This window comes from Danio aesculapii, chromosome 9 (genome assembly GCF_903798145.1).
Source record: "Danio aesculapii chromosome 9, fDanAes4.1, whole genome shotgun sequence".
NCBI classification, from domain to species: domain Eukaryota; kingdom Metazoa; phylum Chordata; class Actinopteri; order Cypriniformes; family Danionidae; genus Danio; species Danio aesculapii.
In genome coordinates, this window is record NC_079443.1 from 18033372 (window position 1) to 18050892 (window position 17521).

General features: G+C 31.6%; 1 protein-coding gene across 2 annotated transcripts in view; it reads right to left on the reverse strand.

The window, feature by feature from the left end:
• Positions 1-17398, reverse strand: part of cracdla (cracd like a) — a 37929-nt gene extending 20531 nt beyond the window's left edge. For both annotated transcript variants that reach the window (XM_056465073.1, XM_056465072.1), the window contains exons 1-2: positions 16994-17398; positions 1340-1391 (exon numbers count right to left, since the gene is read on the reverse strand). The gene's annotated coding sequence lies outside the window, so the exon portion shown is untranslated. The remainder of the gene's footprint in view (positions 1-1339; positions 1392-16993) is intronic.
• Positions 17399-17521: the final 123 nt, after the last annotated feature.

Genomic DNA, 17521 nt, shown 5'->3' on the forward strand with positions numbered 1-17521 from the left:
CATTAATGTGATCAACAATACAGTACAAACAATAATAGTGGGAAATATTATGCATTAATTTGTTCATTAATAAAGTAAAAATGGCATATTGGGAAATATTATGCATTTGTTTGTGGTCAACAATACAGTTTAAATAATATATTGAGAAACATTAGGCATTTATTTGTGATCAACAATAGTATAGTGAACTGTGCATTTATAGGGTCAATAATACAGTATAACCAGTATATTGTGACATATTATGCATTTATTTAATCAATAATACAGTACAAATAATAATATTGTGAAATCTTGTCCATTAAATAAATTAATAATATTATAAAAATAGGATCTTGTGAAATTTAATGCATTTATGTGATCAACAATACAGTAGTAATAGTGGGAAATATCATCGATTAATTGATTCAATAATATATTGAAAAATATATTGTAAAATATTATCCATTAAATTGATCAATTATAAAATAAAAATAGCATATTGTGAAACATAATGCATATGTTTGATCAACAATACAGTATAAATAGTATATTGGCCAATATTATGCATTTATTTGACCAATAAAAATAGCAATACTGGGAAATATCCTCCATTTTGATCAATAATATAGTAAAGATAGTATATTGTGAAATATTATGCATTATTTTGACCAATAATACAATGAAAATAGTATATTGGGAAATATTATATATTCATTTGGCCAAAAACACAGTACAAATAGTATATTGGCCAATATTATGCATTTATTTGACCAATAAAATAGTAATACTGGGAAATATCATTAATTTTGATCAATAATACAGTAGTACATTGTGAAATAGTATGCATACATTTCATCAGCAATACAGTAAATAGTGTATTGTGAAATATTATGCATTTATTTGATACCCAATACAGTATAAAGAGTATACTGTGAAGTATTATGCATTTATTGTATCAATAATACAATACAAATAGCATATTGGGAATTATTATGCATTTATTTGATCAACCATACAGTAAAAATGATATATTGCGAAATATTATAGATTTATTTAATTAACAAAACAGTGCATTAGTATTCTGGGAAACATTGCGCTACATTACAACGTTAAATTGTTTATTTGATAGAAATGATAGTAAAATAGTAAAACTGAAATATTATGCATTTATTTAGTGTAAAATACAGTAGTTTTTAAAATATTATTATTTAGAAAAATGTAGCACTTTCTATTTAAACAAACGCATATGTCTGATGCCAAGAAACTTTCAGCATCAGTACTACCACACAATCCTTCAGAAATCATTATTATCAATGTTACATTATTAAAATGTAGCATTATAAAAATAGATACTACTTACATTGTCAGCGAAAAATCCTCTTTCCTCTTGAGTGATTTAGCTTTTGTTCTGCCTGTTAAAAGACAAGCATTGCCTAATATCAGATAAACCCCAGTAGCTCTGTTCCAATCCCAAAAACACAAAGAGAAGAATAAACTGAAAGATAGACCAGAGAAAGAGCCAAATCACAAAAACAACTCATGAAAGAGAAAACAAGGGGAAAAAAAAGCCAACTAAAATGACTGGAGAAGCGCAGAGACTGATGGTTGAACACGTTTTTTTTCCTGCACATTTAAGCTCCTTACGAAACACTGAACAGCCTTTTGAATGCAGAGCTGATGAAAACATCAGTCAATATAACAGACCACCCAGCACTTTATCAGCCACAGACTGCGTATGTGTTGATAAGGAGGACGTTTAATCAAAAAATAATGTTAATAAAGACACAGGGGTCAACTGCGAGCAGCCAGAGCATCGCATCTGATTTAAGCTCCTCTTGTGTTTGTAAATGATTTGTTAATATAAGAGACTGTTGAGCGTTTGTGTCAGGCATTTGCATGAACACGTCATCATTCGGTTTTTGTATGCAAATCTTTTTTTAAAACTGTCACCTAACATTTATTTTTGTTTTGTATACGCTCTACCATGTGTACAGTTTTTAAATAAATACAAATTAAAAATTGGTAAGGTCAGTAAGATTTGCTTTTGAAGAAAATGCAACAATGCATTAACTGGTCAAAAGTCACAAAAGTGAACAAAACTGCTCATTATTTGACACAATATAGATATTTAATAATGTTAACAATATTTCCAATAAATTGCATTTTTGTAATTAAGTGGATTGAACATAAAACAATTAAGTTGTACCCAAAAACTGTTTCAGCTCATTTAAAATAAATAATTTAAACAAATAGATTACATCACAGTCAAAATCAGAAAGTTAAGGTGTTGTGTATAGGGTGGACAATTGACTTGTAGTATATATAGTGTCTTTTATATACATACATACATACATACATACATACATACATACATACATACATACATATACACACACACACACATATATATATATATACACACATATATATATATATATATATATATATATATATATTTAAAAAATATAAAGAAAATATATATATATATATAAATAAGATATATATTTAAGAAATATAAAGTTATATATATATATATATATATATATATATATATATATATATATATATATATATATATATATATATATATATATATATATATATATATATATTATACAACAGTTCTGTCTGGTCCTTGAAACTAATTGGCTGATAGCCATGCAATATTCTGCAAATAACAGCACTCGTCCATCCTCTTAAACCTTTACCCTTGTTTGTTCCTCCGTCCACTTACTGCAACAAGCAGAGGACACTGTACAGTTTGACAAATATTGCTGCTGTTGGACAACATATTGTACTTTTGAAGATTTTTTCAGTTGAGAATGTAGTATGTTTAGATTGCAACTATGCAGTTTATTTATAAGGATAGTGCCTATTTTAAAATATGTAATTTCGGAGAAAAACAGCGTATCAGCGTCTTTAGCCTCATTAGCCTGTCTTTGAGCAAAGACAGTTGACAATGTTCATCCACAAGATGGCAACAGAAACCGCCTTATAAGCCCTAAAAGAAAAACAGCGTAATTTTAAACTACAGCTGATCAAATCATTATTTAACAGGTAAGTGACTTTCTAAGTCGATCTCTCTCTTTTGTATGTTGTAGTGCTGTTTTTATACCATACTAATATTGTAATCTCCCGATAGTAACAGAGAAATACTGGGAAATCTCTGTAGACTGATAGCATTTCAGCATTCTTAAAATGTGAGCAAAACCCCTAGTGTTGTCATCACTTTAGATATTACACTAGAGAATTGATTATAGTCAAATCCTAGCTCTAAAGTGACGTTGGTGAATGAGCAACGGTTTCTGCTGTTCTGACGTCAGCTGCAGATGTGAAGTAATGGCGGAAGAAAAGAGTTCCTCATACAAAAGGGTTTTGAGACTCTCCGTGTTTGATATTCTTATTTATATACACGATTGTGCCGTCGAACTGTTGTATAAACGCAATATCACACTCGTAGCATTGCTATGTGGCTGTATATCATCAATAGTGGGACACTAAGGCACTACACTGTAAAAATTAAAGGTTCCTGGAGGCACTTTTTGGGGTTTTTCACATTGCCACACCGGCGGAACCCTCTAAAGAACCTCTAGGCACCATTTCAAAAAAGGGCAGTTCTTTGAGGAACTTCAAGGGTTCCTGGAAGAACCCTCTTATTATCACTGTAAAAATGAAAGGTTCATGGAGGCACTTTTTGGGGTTCTTCAAATTGCCACGCCGGCGGAACCCTCTAAAGAACCTCTAGGCACCATTTCAAAAGGGGCAGTTCTCTGAGGAACCCTCTTATTAAGAATGACCAGGAACCACCTTGAGTGCTTTGAAGCACCATTTTATTTTTTAATGCTTGTTTTTCCTATCTCTCTTAATTTATGGTTTGTGCAAACATGTTTAATCACAAATTCAATAGACATCTATCTATCTATCTATCTATCTATCTATCTATCTATCTATCTATCTATCTATCAATACATGTTTATAGATTTTTAAAAAATACAATTGCATTTTTCTTAAATAATTACTTTTATTAATCAATATACATCACAATTACATTCACATAATATGATTAATAATGTAATATACATTTAATGCAAATAATCAAATTTAAATAATGTCTAGCAATAACAGTCAGCAACATCTTTAGCTGTCCACTGCTTCACATTGGAGGTGTCCCTATAAAAGTAAATTAAAGAGTAGTTAACCTGAGAAGTTATGAAAACAAAAGAAATTCACAATATTCCCAGAGCCATTTTTTTTTACTTATCAAGACATATACACAAAAGATATGCAGAACATTTCTGAATAACAAAAGGAAACATCAATAAAGTTAGGAATTGTCTTAATTTATATAAAAGGATTTTTTTTTCACTGCTTGCAGAGTGCCCGTATACATCAATAAAGGCAAAATCCATAGAATGTAAACCTCTCAAATATCTGAGCACAAGCAGAAATAAGACAACACAAAAGCTGTCTGAAACCACTCCCTCCTTAGTGCACACCACATATTTTCCCACTCATTCACACAGATAATGCACTATAATTTTGAGTGTAGTGCATTTGCGATAGTTATTTTATTCAGGTTGTAGTTATTAGCTTTTTTTTAAATTAACCATTAGTTGATTAAAAACACATTAAATAAAGAGAAAATTAAATGAGTTAAAAATTTAAATCAATTATGCATGAAGGTCAAATATTGTTTTTGGACAATTTAAGTGGCCTTTGAAATACAGAAATTAATATTACAGGGCTCAACAATAAGTTTTTACAATAATACAATGTAAAAACATGTATATACAGTACTTAATAAGTGCATTGTACCATATTATTAATTTAACTTTAAGTACTGTGGTTAAGGTGCCTTAATATAAAGTTGGTCTTGTTTTTTAAAATATATAAATGAAAGTAAAGCAGTCTGTCAAAGTTTACATTATTTTGCGAATTGTTTTCTACTTTGATGAAAATATATATTACAAACTCGATTAATGTAACCATTTAGAAGAAAATGCCATGTTTTACTGTAGTTTTTAGAGCTAGGGTGCAGCTATTTTGGAATGTCGCTGTGTCACCGGGTTGGTTCCATTCCCTCAACTGAACTGATGTCGTGGAAGTAATGGACTGAACATAAGGACTGAAAAGCCTAATTTAACACAATGCGTGAAGTTGTGGACATGCATCGCAGAGCTGGTACAAATACAAGGAACAGACTTGTGTCTAAAATCTAAACTTTTTTTGATATGTTTACTATTTTTCTTTTTTTTTTAAATACTGTTCATTTGATGTGCTTTGGTCTACTCTCTCACACTGGTGAAGCGCTGCCTGGCACGGTGATTTACATTCAGACTAATGCAACGATTACAATAATCTTTCAACATTAAATATGAAGCACGAAAAAACCTGTGATGAGAAAAACTGCACCGATCTTAGTTTGGTTTGAACATGAACAGAAGTGAGGGGCTATATAGTGAAAAGTGAAAGTACCTGCCTCCATTACGTCAGGTGCCAGATCTTGTTAAAGACATTGAGGGCAGTCAGGCATTGTAATACAGAGAGTGGACCAAAGCACATCAATTGATCGGTAATAAAAGAAAAATTTAAAAATGTATTTTTATGTTTCGGACATACAGTTGAAGTCAGAATTATTAGCCCCGTTGAATTATTAGCCCCCTTGTTTATTTTTTCCCTAATTTCCAATTTTTTTAACACATTTCTAAACATAATAGTTTTAGTAACTCATTTCTAATAACTGTTTTATTTTATCTTTGCCATGATGAGAGTAAATAATATTTTACTAGATATTTTTCAGAACACTAGTATTCAGCTTAAAGTGACATTTAAAGGCTTAACTAGGTTAATTAGGTTAACTAGGCAGGTTAGGGTAATTAGGCAAGTTATTGTATAACGATGGTTTGTTCTGTAGACTAACAAAAAAATATAACTTAAAAGGGCTAATAATTTTGACCTTAAAATGGCTTTAAAAAAATTAAAAACAGCTTTTATTCTAGCTGAAATAAAACAAATAAAACTTTCTCCAGAAGAAAAAATAGTATCAGACATACTGTGAAAATTTCCTTCCTCTGCTAAACATCATTTGGAAAACATTTTAAAAAAGAAAAAAAAAATTCAAAGGGGGGTTAATAATTCTGACTTTAACTGTAAATGTAATGCTTGTATTTGCACCAGCTCTGTGATGCACATCCAAAACTTCATGCATTGTGTTAAATTAGGCTTTCCAGTGTCCGTGTTCAGTCCATTACTTCCACTGTATCTGTTCAGCTGAGGGAACGGAACCAACCTTGTGACGTCAGACAGTGATATTACAAAATAGCTGCACCCTAGCTCTAAAAATATTAACTATTGTAAAACATGCTCTTTTCTTCAATAATGGTTACATTAATCGAGTTTGTTTATTATATTTTCACTAAACTGGACATCAATTTACAAATGAATGTAAACTTGACTGAGTGCTTCACTTCCAATTTAAAGGAACAGTTCACCCAAAAAATGTAATTCTGTCATCATTTACTCAACCTACACTTGTTCCAATCCTGTTTAAGTTTCTTTCATCTGTTGAACTGAAAACAGAAAACCTATAACCACAATCCATACTTTTGTTATACTGGTTATAATTTATTTTTAACGGTTAAAAATGTTCAGCTTTATTCAAAATATAATGTTTTGCGCTCAACTAAAGAAAGAAAATCAAACAGGTTTGGAACATATTAGAGGTGGGTAAATGATGACAAAATTTTTATTTACTTTAAACCATGTTTATTTGTGAGGTGGTATTAACTAACTCACTACTCTGTAAAAAAACTTTAATTTGGTGGACACTTTATAAATATTATTTTAATTGAACAACTATTAATTTTAAATGTATTACCCAAGAATTATGTTGCTTTATCTAATAATAAATGTAATTTAATTAAATTCAAGTTCACATACTGTAGTTATTTTGCTTTAGTCAGGTTTCAGTAAGACATTAAGATTAGGATTATTAGTGCATTAAGATTGTTGTCTGTTCATTTACAATACGTGCTTTAGGTGCAAGTGGCCTGACGTTTAGAAGACCGAACTTAAAAAAAAAAAAAAAGTATTTTCACTTATTTACCATTTTTCTGGTTTGATTTTTAATAGATTTTTTTCTAGAACACATAGTAAATTAAATTCGTGATCTAATAATACGAGGAACAGACAGTTTCTATGAAGTTAGCCAGATATGCATTACTGTGATTAAAGTGGGACGAGCAAAAGTCTACATGACTAAAATGTGGATTTTCACTAACTAGTCAAAGCATCCTGAAGATGTTGTCCGACAGGAATTCAGCTCCAGTACTGCTGTGGTGCAGCCCATCAGCATGGGCAAGCCTAGGACGATCCTAGAAAAGATTCCAATTGTTAATAAAGAGCAAATTCTTCACACCATGTTGATAGCCATTCATTCAGAGCAAAAAGTCTGCTGAACCTTTCATGTCCACAGCAGTAAGTAGAAAGCTGTCCAGAAATGATGATCTGCATTGCAAGTGAAGTGCATCGGACCGTTTTAACCTGGCCCTCTGCTACCTGGATTTGATACAGCAAACTTTAAATTTCTAGTCTATATCTGTCACAATGATTTACACCTAATATGGATACATCAGAAACAAGCAAATGAGAAAATAAGTGAGTGATTTTAAACACTTAAATGGTTAAAAGTTTAATGTCATTAGTTCAGTGTTACCCAGCTGGATAAGGATTATCAAATAATATTGTTTGTTAAATGAAGTATTTTTACATTTATTTCCAATTCAGTTAGTTACTTAAAAAAATACTTACATTTGAGGTGACTCAAACAGCTGTTTGAGAGAATACTGAACAATTTCAGGGTTTATGTGGATGTTCTGAGAAGGAAAAAAGCAGGCGTTATGTACATTATTTGTGTGATTGAATAAAAAATGTATTGAAGTACATAACTTAGACACAATTTGTCACACAGGTAACTGTTTAAGAAACGCAAATAATAACAAATGCCTAATATTACTCACAAACAATATGAGGAAAGAATATTAGATAGCATCGCGGCTAGAAAATAATATAAGCAACCCTGCTCAAGACTCTTGCTACACACTGTATATGTAAGGGAAGACAATAAATAAATATATTTGTGGGAAAAAGCCGTCTAATAAGTAGGAATGTATAACGTTATCTGTTTAATTTGAAATTAACGGTCGCTTGCAATGGCTTTCATGGAAGCTTCGTGTTCAATGACAATAAAATATTTCGACATAAATCAATATTTTATATCAAAATATTTATATTTGTGTGAGGTACACGTGTAATTTGAGTGATTATGTATATTCGGCCGATTGTTATTATCGCAAAATAATAATGTTTACCCAATCTTATACAACAACAATCGCTTCGCGAGACGTTCCTAAAACAGGTTACACGACATAATGATGCGTGTAAGTGTAGATATTTGTGTGCAAATCGTATCTAATTTGTATATTTATTTTGCCAACTTACTCACCTTCCGTGTGTTAGAGATGACAGCCGTCATGAAATGGAGGAAAGGAGCCGTTACAAATCGATATTTGAAAACGCTCCTGCGACCTGCGCGTGCACGATGATGCGCGTCCGCGTCATGTTTATATTATTTTGTTAGTTCCGGTTAATTTTTATTTATTTATTTTGGCAACACAATTAATTCCATTCCATTAATCCAAGAAACAGATGAAAAAAAAACATTTAATTCAGAAAAATAAAAATGTACAAAATACTGCATTCATTAGCAAGTTATCTTTGTTGGTTTATCAAAACAAACTGGAGGAATACTTTTTATTAATAACCCAGAGCCCATAGCCTATATACTTAAGTTTAGTTATATCTTAAATATTTTTCATGAGTGGATTTTTGAAGAACTGTGCTATATAGTTCTATTTTTATAAAAATAACAACAATAATAATAGCTTAATATTTATTATTATTATTATTGTTAATATTATTATTGCAGCAGTTGTTGTTGTTATTATTATTGTTTTAAATGACAGACAAATTGACAGAAAATTGAATTAGTCCCCTATAATAATTATCATTTTCATAATTGTACAAGCCTGTGCATGTTTTGTCTCTTTTTTTCCTCTGTTGTGGCTCATTTGTATTTTATTCTCCAAAATTACTTTTACATTTTCACATTTTTTCACAATTTCCCAGTCAGCCTCCTAACTGCAATCAAGTTAACATTTAGACTCTTATCAATGATATTCTTATGTGTTCACAGTGAGTGCCACACAAAAAAAGAAAAACACACACCAAATTTCATATCATTCTAAAAGCACAAATAACTAAGTAAATATTAAGTAAATTAACATCCATCTCATTTTCTGGTCTCCACAATTTTCTATTTAATTATAACAAAAAAATATATATATTTTGGTTCCTTTAAGTGCTAGCTTTTAGAGGAGAGATCCACCAGAAACCATTATATAAGTTCATAGATCTTTCAGTAACTCTTTTTTGAAAATTGAGTTCCTCCAATAACTTTCAAAGTGCTTCGAGGTCTTAGTGTAAGGAAACAGTGACTCCAGAACCTCAGTATTGACAAAAAAGTGCTTGTAGGATCCCAGTTACTGCAAAAGGGTCCTGCAAGCACTGCAAAGACTGTCAGTGGTTCCTCAAGAAACCCCTTTTTGAGAGAAAGAGCTTTGAGGTACTTAAAATACATTTTAAAGTTCCTTGAGTACTCAACAGGGTACTTGAAGCACCTTTACTTTTTACAGTGTAGGCCTGCAGCCTCATGCCAACGCCTCCCACCATATGTACAGTCATATCGTACTGCTACTCGTGTGATATTGCTCATATATATACTGGTGGGCCAATATACATTTATTTATATTTATCTATATATCATATGCATGTGTGTTTGTGTGTAGTACATTTTCAATAAAGTGTATTATTGCATCTCTGAACACTGAAGAACCACTACTTAAACAACTCTGTCTGTCAGCATTTAAAGCAGAATACTCTACTTGTCCACATTGTGTTTTACATGAAAAAAAAAAACAGAAAATGTTATTCTGCCATATCTATATCATAAGTCTTAAAAAGTCTTACATTTAAAAAACAAAATTTTAGGCCTTAAAAAGTCTTAACTTGACTGAAATATGGTGTTGTGGGTCTTAAATCATTTTAAACAGGTCTTCATTTTCCTTTGTCCATCTAACATTGGGAACCATCAATAGTTCATCTCGAAAAAATGTTTAGGAAAAGTTTTTTTAAAAGGGATAGGAAAAATCATTCTTATATGGGGTGTAAACACAACTGTTGGGCAGCAGTGTGTGAATATAGCCAGCTTCTAATAATAAATATTAATTACTTTTATTTTCTATAATCACATTTGATAAAAGCAGTCTGCAGAAACTCTTTGATTGACATTCTCCCTTTGTATGTGTCATCAAAGGGGGAAAGTCCAGCCCATTAGTGATGATCTCTCCCTCATTACCTCAAACAGCCCTGAATGAGAAGCAGCCGTCGGCCAATACAGTTTTCACCTGCTGAACAATGTCAGCGACTAAGATGTATTATAAATGTGGAGTTTTAGGATGCACAAATAAACAGAGTAGGGATGTAACAATTAACCAGTTTTACTATTTACTGCGCTATAATTCATCACGGTTAAGTCATCATAAAGGCTTCTCAACACCATGTCTCTACACGGAACAAAACTGCAGCAACTAATGTTAAACAAAGTTATGCCAACTGTGCGCTAGTTTAAATTTCCGAGCTTGTACGCCGACACTAATAACCACGCATACTGGATTAACTATGGCTGAGGCTATTACCTAAGGCAAGTTCGTGTAAGTTTGTTATTTCCAATGCAGGGATACACACGCGACTGCTCACACTTTCCAGGCGCACCTTAAGATGACAGGTAGCTTTTTTGACCGCAGGAAATGCAAATGCCTGAAGTTTGAGGAAAAGTACACAGGTTAGCTAAACCACCTAAGTTACAAATATTGGCACTGATGAGAGCGATCATGTGGTGAATGTTGATCCGCCAGCCGAGATCAATTGAGGGTTTTCAAAAAGAGTGCTGAAGACCCTGAGTGGATCAGCAGTTTAACGGCCCAAACCTCGATGCGTTACATTCATTGCGTGTTCAGCACAAATGGCTGCATACATCATCGTCAAAGTACTTGAAACTGCGGCTCTTGACAAGGAACGGTATTGTGCGGGTGGTCATCGAGAGAATCCTGCTCTGCCCCGCTAATATATTGGGCCAGCTGGCTCGCCTGCTTTTTCACAAACACACAAAATGTAAATCAGTGCATAATGAGACTGAGCATTTAAATTGACAAAAAATGAAATGTTTAAAGAGTAGTAGAAGTGAGACTTTACATACTTTCTTTTGTCCTTTCTTTCTTTTGTTTTTCTATTTAGTTACTGCCGACTGCTTTGCAGCTTTCAGCATTGATTTGAATGATTTATTATAATCTTACATTTATGTTTTGTAGCAGAAATATAACTTGTTTATTAAATTAACATGCATATAAAAACAATAGTGCGAAATGTATATTTCTTAATGCTTCATTTTTGTTTGATGCAAACCATAGATTTATTTAATGCAACAGTAGGACTTTTTATAGCAGATAACTCACATTCAAGCACATTCAAGGCAGCATGATAATGAGAAATGTAATTCATTGTTAGCATTATTGTCATCATTAAAATTATAATTATTAGACATAAATTTTGGAATTATTGCACAAATATCAATAAGTCATCACAGAATTAGTTAAATAGTTGTTTCTGGTTTTTGTTAGTCCTGATTGTTTTCAAATACAATAAATCTGTTAATATACAATTTGCAGGGATGCTCAATCATTTTTGGTGGGTGCTCCTGATTTTTTTCTGGTGCTTCTAAATTTTGAAGTTGTAAAACATTTATTTCAAGCCTTGTACTAGACAAATACATTTTTTTATTTATTCTTATTGTATTTATTCATTGTTCTGTCATATATCAGTGTAAAATTGTTACTTATATTTAGATGTAAAAATATCACTTACTTTTAAGCACATAATTTGTTTTTAATATTATTATGCACTTTAAAATATGAGTTTTCATGCAATTTTCTAAACTAGTAGTGTTTCGAAAATAATGAATGCATAACAATTGTGATAATCGTGGAACCGTGATTATACCTCAGACTATAACCGTACAAACAAAATCTATAATTGTTGCATCCTTACACCAGAGACCCCATAGACTACCTTTTCAAAGCCACTTTAGACATTTTCAGTTGTACACAAAGATAACACATTATTTGTAGCTCCGCCCTCTTTTTAAAAGAGCACAATCTCATTTAAATTTAAAGCGACAGTCAGAAAAATGACACAATTAGGATCAAAGCCTAATAGGGGCAGTTTCAAAGAGTTATAAAACATTATTTGTCTGGTATTTTGAGCTGGAACTTCACGTACACACTCTAGAAAATAGACATAAAAGGTCCCCTTTAAAGAAAACTTATGCTGTAAAAAATGGATGTATATAACTAGAGTTTGCTTGTTTTGAAACATTATTTAAAACATGTGCCTAGGAAATGACTACATTTGAATTTTTAGGGGCCAAGTAAAAATCCTTTCCTCTGGTCATAAAAAAAATCCATAGCATCTTTCCCTGTATAAGTCTAAAAATGTAATTCACAATGTTCTTAAAGAGGTCTTGGAAAGCCTGTTTAGTATATGGTTTGGTGATAACGTGGAGTTAAGCAGATGAAATTCTGCCTTTTCTTCTGAGCAGACAACGACAGGAGCTCTCAAGTCCCTCTTGTGTGTTACTATAAGTAACTCTGAAAGTAGGCTGCAACCTATTTGAAATCTGGAAAAGGAGAAAGAAAGGAATGACTGGCTGTCAAACGAAAATACTCAGCCCATTGTACACATCTATGTTTATGTATATGGCTCATTCATTGACTTATAACCCTAAAAGTGTACTGAACTGTCCATTATCTCAGAGGAAGGAACGTTTTGTATTTGCAAAAACACAGAGCTGGATTGCCCCAGATACAGCCGCAAATCTGTGTCAGATCCAGAGTTGGCCACAAATCCCTCTCCTTTCCTCCTACTGGACAAAAGTCAGCTCGACATCTGGGTGACTTTCAGCCAGCCTACATAATGCGTCTGGCCTTTGCATATAATCCAGCGTGGGTTCATGTTGTCAGATTCACACATGCATATGAGAGGATGCAAAAGTGATCTGCACATATATGTACATATATGTGTCGTTTCGTGATAGCAGGATATCAATGAACTATTTTTTGTTTTACTTTTAAAGTAACTTGTCGCTATGATTGTTGCTGGACTATAGAAATATATTGATATTATATGCTGAAGCTACATGCATTCATGTCCAAATTGGATCTGATTGTATATTATAATTCTTGTTTGATTTTAATCAGAAATGGTATAAATATGAATCAGTGTTTTATCAGTTTTTATATAAGGGTTGCATCCCAGTACGATTAGGTATTAAGAAAGTATAATTATGTAAATGGGATAGTTCATAAAATATAAAATAAAATAAATAATAAAAGGGATACTTTATCAAATAAAATACAATAAAACTGTATTTGAATAAAATACAATAAAGGGAGAGTTCATACAATAAAATATAGAAATAATAAAATGCATAGTGAATAAAATAAACAAAACAAAAATAAATCAAATAAGATAAAAACTTCAGATCTAATTGACTTATCCCTCAAGTCATTAAAATTCCAATCCTGATTTTGAAAGAAAAAGATTTTCTGAACAATACTATATGGAAACCAATAGGTATCACTAACTGATTGGTTTACCATCAGCTTTCAAAATATCTTTTGTGTTCAACTGATAAAAGACATTCATAAAAGTTTGGAATGAGTGGAGGGTGAGTAAATGACACTATATTTTTGAATTATTTTTCATTCAAATTGGTTTCATTAACAATTTTATTTATTTTTTTTTAAAGTTTTGAACTTCATAAAAGCTAACAACTTACAGGAACAGCTGTGACAACATACCCCATAGGGCTGTGCAATATAACAATATATATACACACACACACTCTGTTACATGCCGTCTTGTTGTCAATCCAGTTGTAAGAGCAACAAATAATAACTTGACTCGATCATTTGGTAAAAGTGGCAGAAGGTAGATTTTTCTGATGAATCATCTGATGAACTGCATCCCAATAATCACAAATACTGCAGAAGACCTTTTGGTACCTGCATGGACCCAGGATTTTCACAGGAATCAGTCAAGTTTGGTGAAGGAAAAATCATGGTTTGGGGTTACATTTAGTATGGGGGCATGCGAGAGATCTGCAGAGTGGATGGCAACATCAACAGCCTGAGGTATCAAGACATTTATGTTGCCCATTACATTGCAAACTACAGGAGAGGGCAAATTGGTCAACAGGATAGCGCTCCTTCTCATACTTCAGCCTCCACATCAAAGTTCCTGAAAGCAAAGAAGGTCAAGGTGCTTCAGGATTGGCCAGCCCAGTCACCAGATATGAACATCATTGAGCATGTCTGGGGTAAGATGGAGGAGGCATTAAAGATAAATCAAAGAATCTTGATGACGCTTTCTTTTTCATTCCATATGACTTTATTAATAAGTTATTGGAGTCATTGCAGAGATGTATAATAAGTCAGAAATCAAGTTATTATTTGTTGTTCCTAAAACTTGAAAAGGCGACAAGACTTTTGTCAGGTAGTATATATGTATCATATGGACAAGATATAAAAAGTCTATGGTTTCATACTATGCTCTATCATTTATATTGAGGTGTTGCAAAATACATTGTTTACCATAGTAATTTTTTATAATTCAATTTACAATAATAAATACACAGTAATGTTTTGTAATCATTTGTAATACATTTTCATAATTTAATTTACATAAGTGCAATATTACATTCCATTACAGGGATGCACACAGAAACATGAATAACAGCATTGTGAGAAAGTTGCAATATTAAAAAGTACAATGTTTAAATTTTGAATTTTATACAGCAAAGTGTGTGCTAGGCCTGCAATCATTAGTTTAGATTAGATGAAATGTGTTTTATATTACATTAATTCTTATTTTGAATTTATACATTACTTTATTACATTATTTCTTAATTAAACATTTGAAGTTAACAAAGTGAGGCGTATGATCACATATGAACTTTACTTTGAAATAAAAAAAATGCTTCTTTCCATATGGTCAAATGGTGTATATAAACTATTAATGAATTGAATGTAAAGGAATGGTGATATATCATGATATTGTTATCAGGATATGAGAATTTATATCGTGATTTTAAATTTTTGTCATACAACCCAGCCTTACCCTATAGTGCTGTCTATGCATTCTCTCACAAACCTAGCTGTATCTTTTATTCTGTTATTTAATCAACGTGTCGACAAACACTTACATTTAGCTGATAAATTGTCATCTGAAGTAAAATGAGACATTAGATCCCACCTACAGTACAGTTTACAGTATAAACAAACTTTCTAACAATAATGCAGCTGACTTGTGAATCATGAAGATCATCAGCAGGGTTATCACACAAACCCTTATGTTAAAAATAACATGTTAGTGGTTCTATATTTCAATTCAAAATGATAAGAAATTATGATTAAAATGTATTAAGTAGTTGGCATCAAATAAGATTAACAAATATTTGTTTAGATTTTATTTACATAGGGTGTAGGTTTTAAATACAATAGGTGAAATATGATCGATTATTATAAAAATCTTCCTTTATTATAAAATTCAATTCTTGAAATTTTAATTTTCAAATATTTCCCAAGTGAGGCTAAACAGAGAAAGGACATTTCTTCCACAGTACTACACAGTTTACACAGTACCTATTATATATTTCTTCTGGATAAAGTTTTATTTCTTTTAGTTTAGCTGGAATTAAAACAGTATTTTTATCAAATACACTTTTTTTGTGTGTTTCTATTACAAACAACTGTTGTCCAATGACAATGACTAATTTACCCAATTGGTTTAGCTTTTCAAGTGCAGTTTTAGATGAAAACTAATATATGAAATATTATATATCTTTAACAGAGCAAGGACATTTTTTTCCACAGTATTTCCTATTATACTTTGTTTTAGAGAAAGTCTGTACGTTTATCAAATACACTTTCATTTATTTATTTTTTAATCAAACATACTTTCGGGTTTCTTAAATAACTGTTATCCAATGACTTGCCTAATTAACCCAATTAGTTAAGCCTTTTAATTGTGGTTTCTGGTGAAAACTCATATATCGCAAAATAACTAGTAAAATTTTATGTAGGCCTACTGTCATCATAGCTAAAACTAAAGTAGCCTAATTAAAATTTAGAATATTTGTTATTAAAATTACTTTTAAAAAATGTTGATATATTTGAAAGATGAAGGCTAATAGTTGTGTTTTTAAATTTAGCCCTAAGAAAAAAAAATGAAACGGCATAATATTCTCACAGTTTATTTCACTGTTTCTCTTGACAGCTGAATAGTGTTATTCAGAGACAACGCTCTATATTTTTTCAGAACCGAGATGAGAAGCGCATATCGAGATTAAGGGCGATTATAGATTTAATCTCCTGCAGGGAATTCATGCGAGTTTCATTGTAACAAATGGTTTCTAATATTACAAGCTAAAGAAACTCTGACAGACACAAGCAAACAAACACACAAACTCGACTGTGTTTCAATTACACTAATAGACATCATTAGTGGTCAACAATACGTTTCCCTTCCCAAAAAATGTATAGTTTATATAAAACATGACTTCATACAAACACATACTCAAAAACACATGAACAAGGCTATTAGCATGTTGTTCGTCACGTAACTGTTAAGCGTAATATAATTGCACATTCCTACGCTTAAATTTAAAAACAAAATAAATGTGTCGTAAACAATCTAAAATCCGCATTAACACGAAAATTGATATTATGACGGCACTCAGATTTAATACGAATGTAACTATTGTGGCGTGTAGGCTACTCACATGCTGATGTAAATCATTGAAGAAGAAAGTTGATGTGATTTCTGCCATTCATTAGCTCTTTGACTGAGCAGGTGGAGCGAAACATCGTCATATCAAGAGATGCGTGACGTTGAACACAAGATGTAATATTAACGCGCAAATCTTTCCTCTTTTCACAAAGAGTTAATGACCGCAGGATGGCGCCGCTGCAGTGCAAAACGTTTATTGAAATCAGCATCGTAAGTAAAACGGCTTACCTTTACTGCTTTCATCAAGGGCACATAATGGTGACAGAAATATTAGACAGTTTATTTACAAATCTACTTCAGTTTTTACAATAGTTACAGAAGCAGAGCAAAAAAATAAACATATTTCAGTGAACAGAAGTTTGAGGGAAATTTTATTCACCCCAAAAATGACAATTCTGTTGTTATTTAATCACTCTTTATTTGTTTCAAACCTTTAAGAGTTTCTTTCTTCTGCTAAACACAAATGAAGTTATTCTGAAGTTAAAAACATGTAACAATTGACTTTCATAGGATTTGTTTT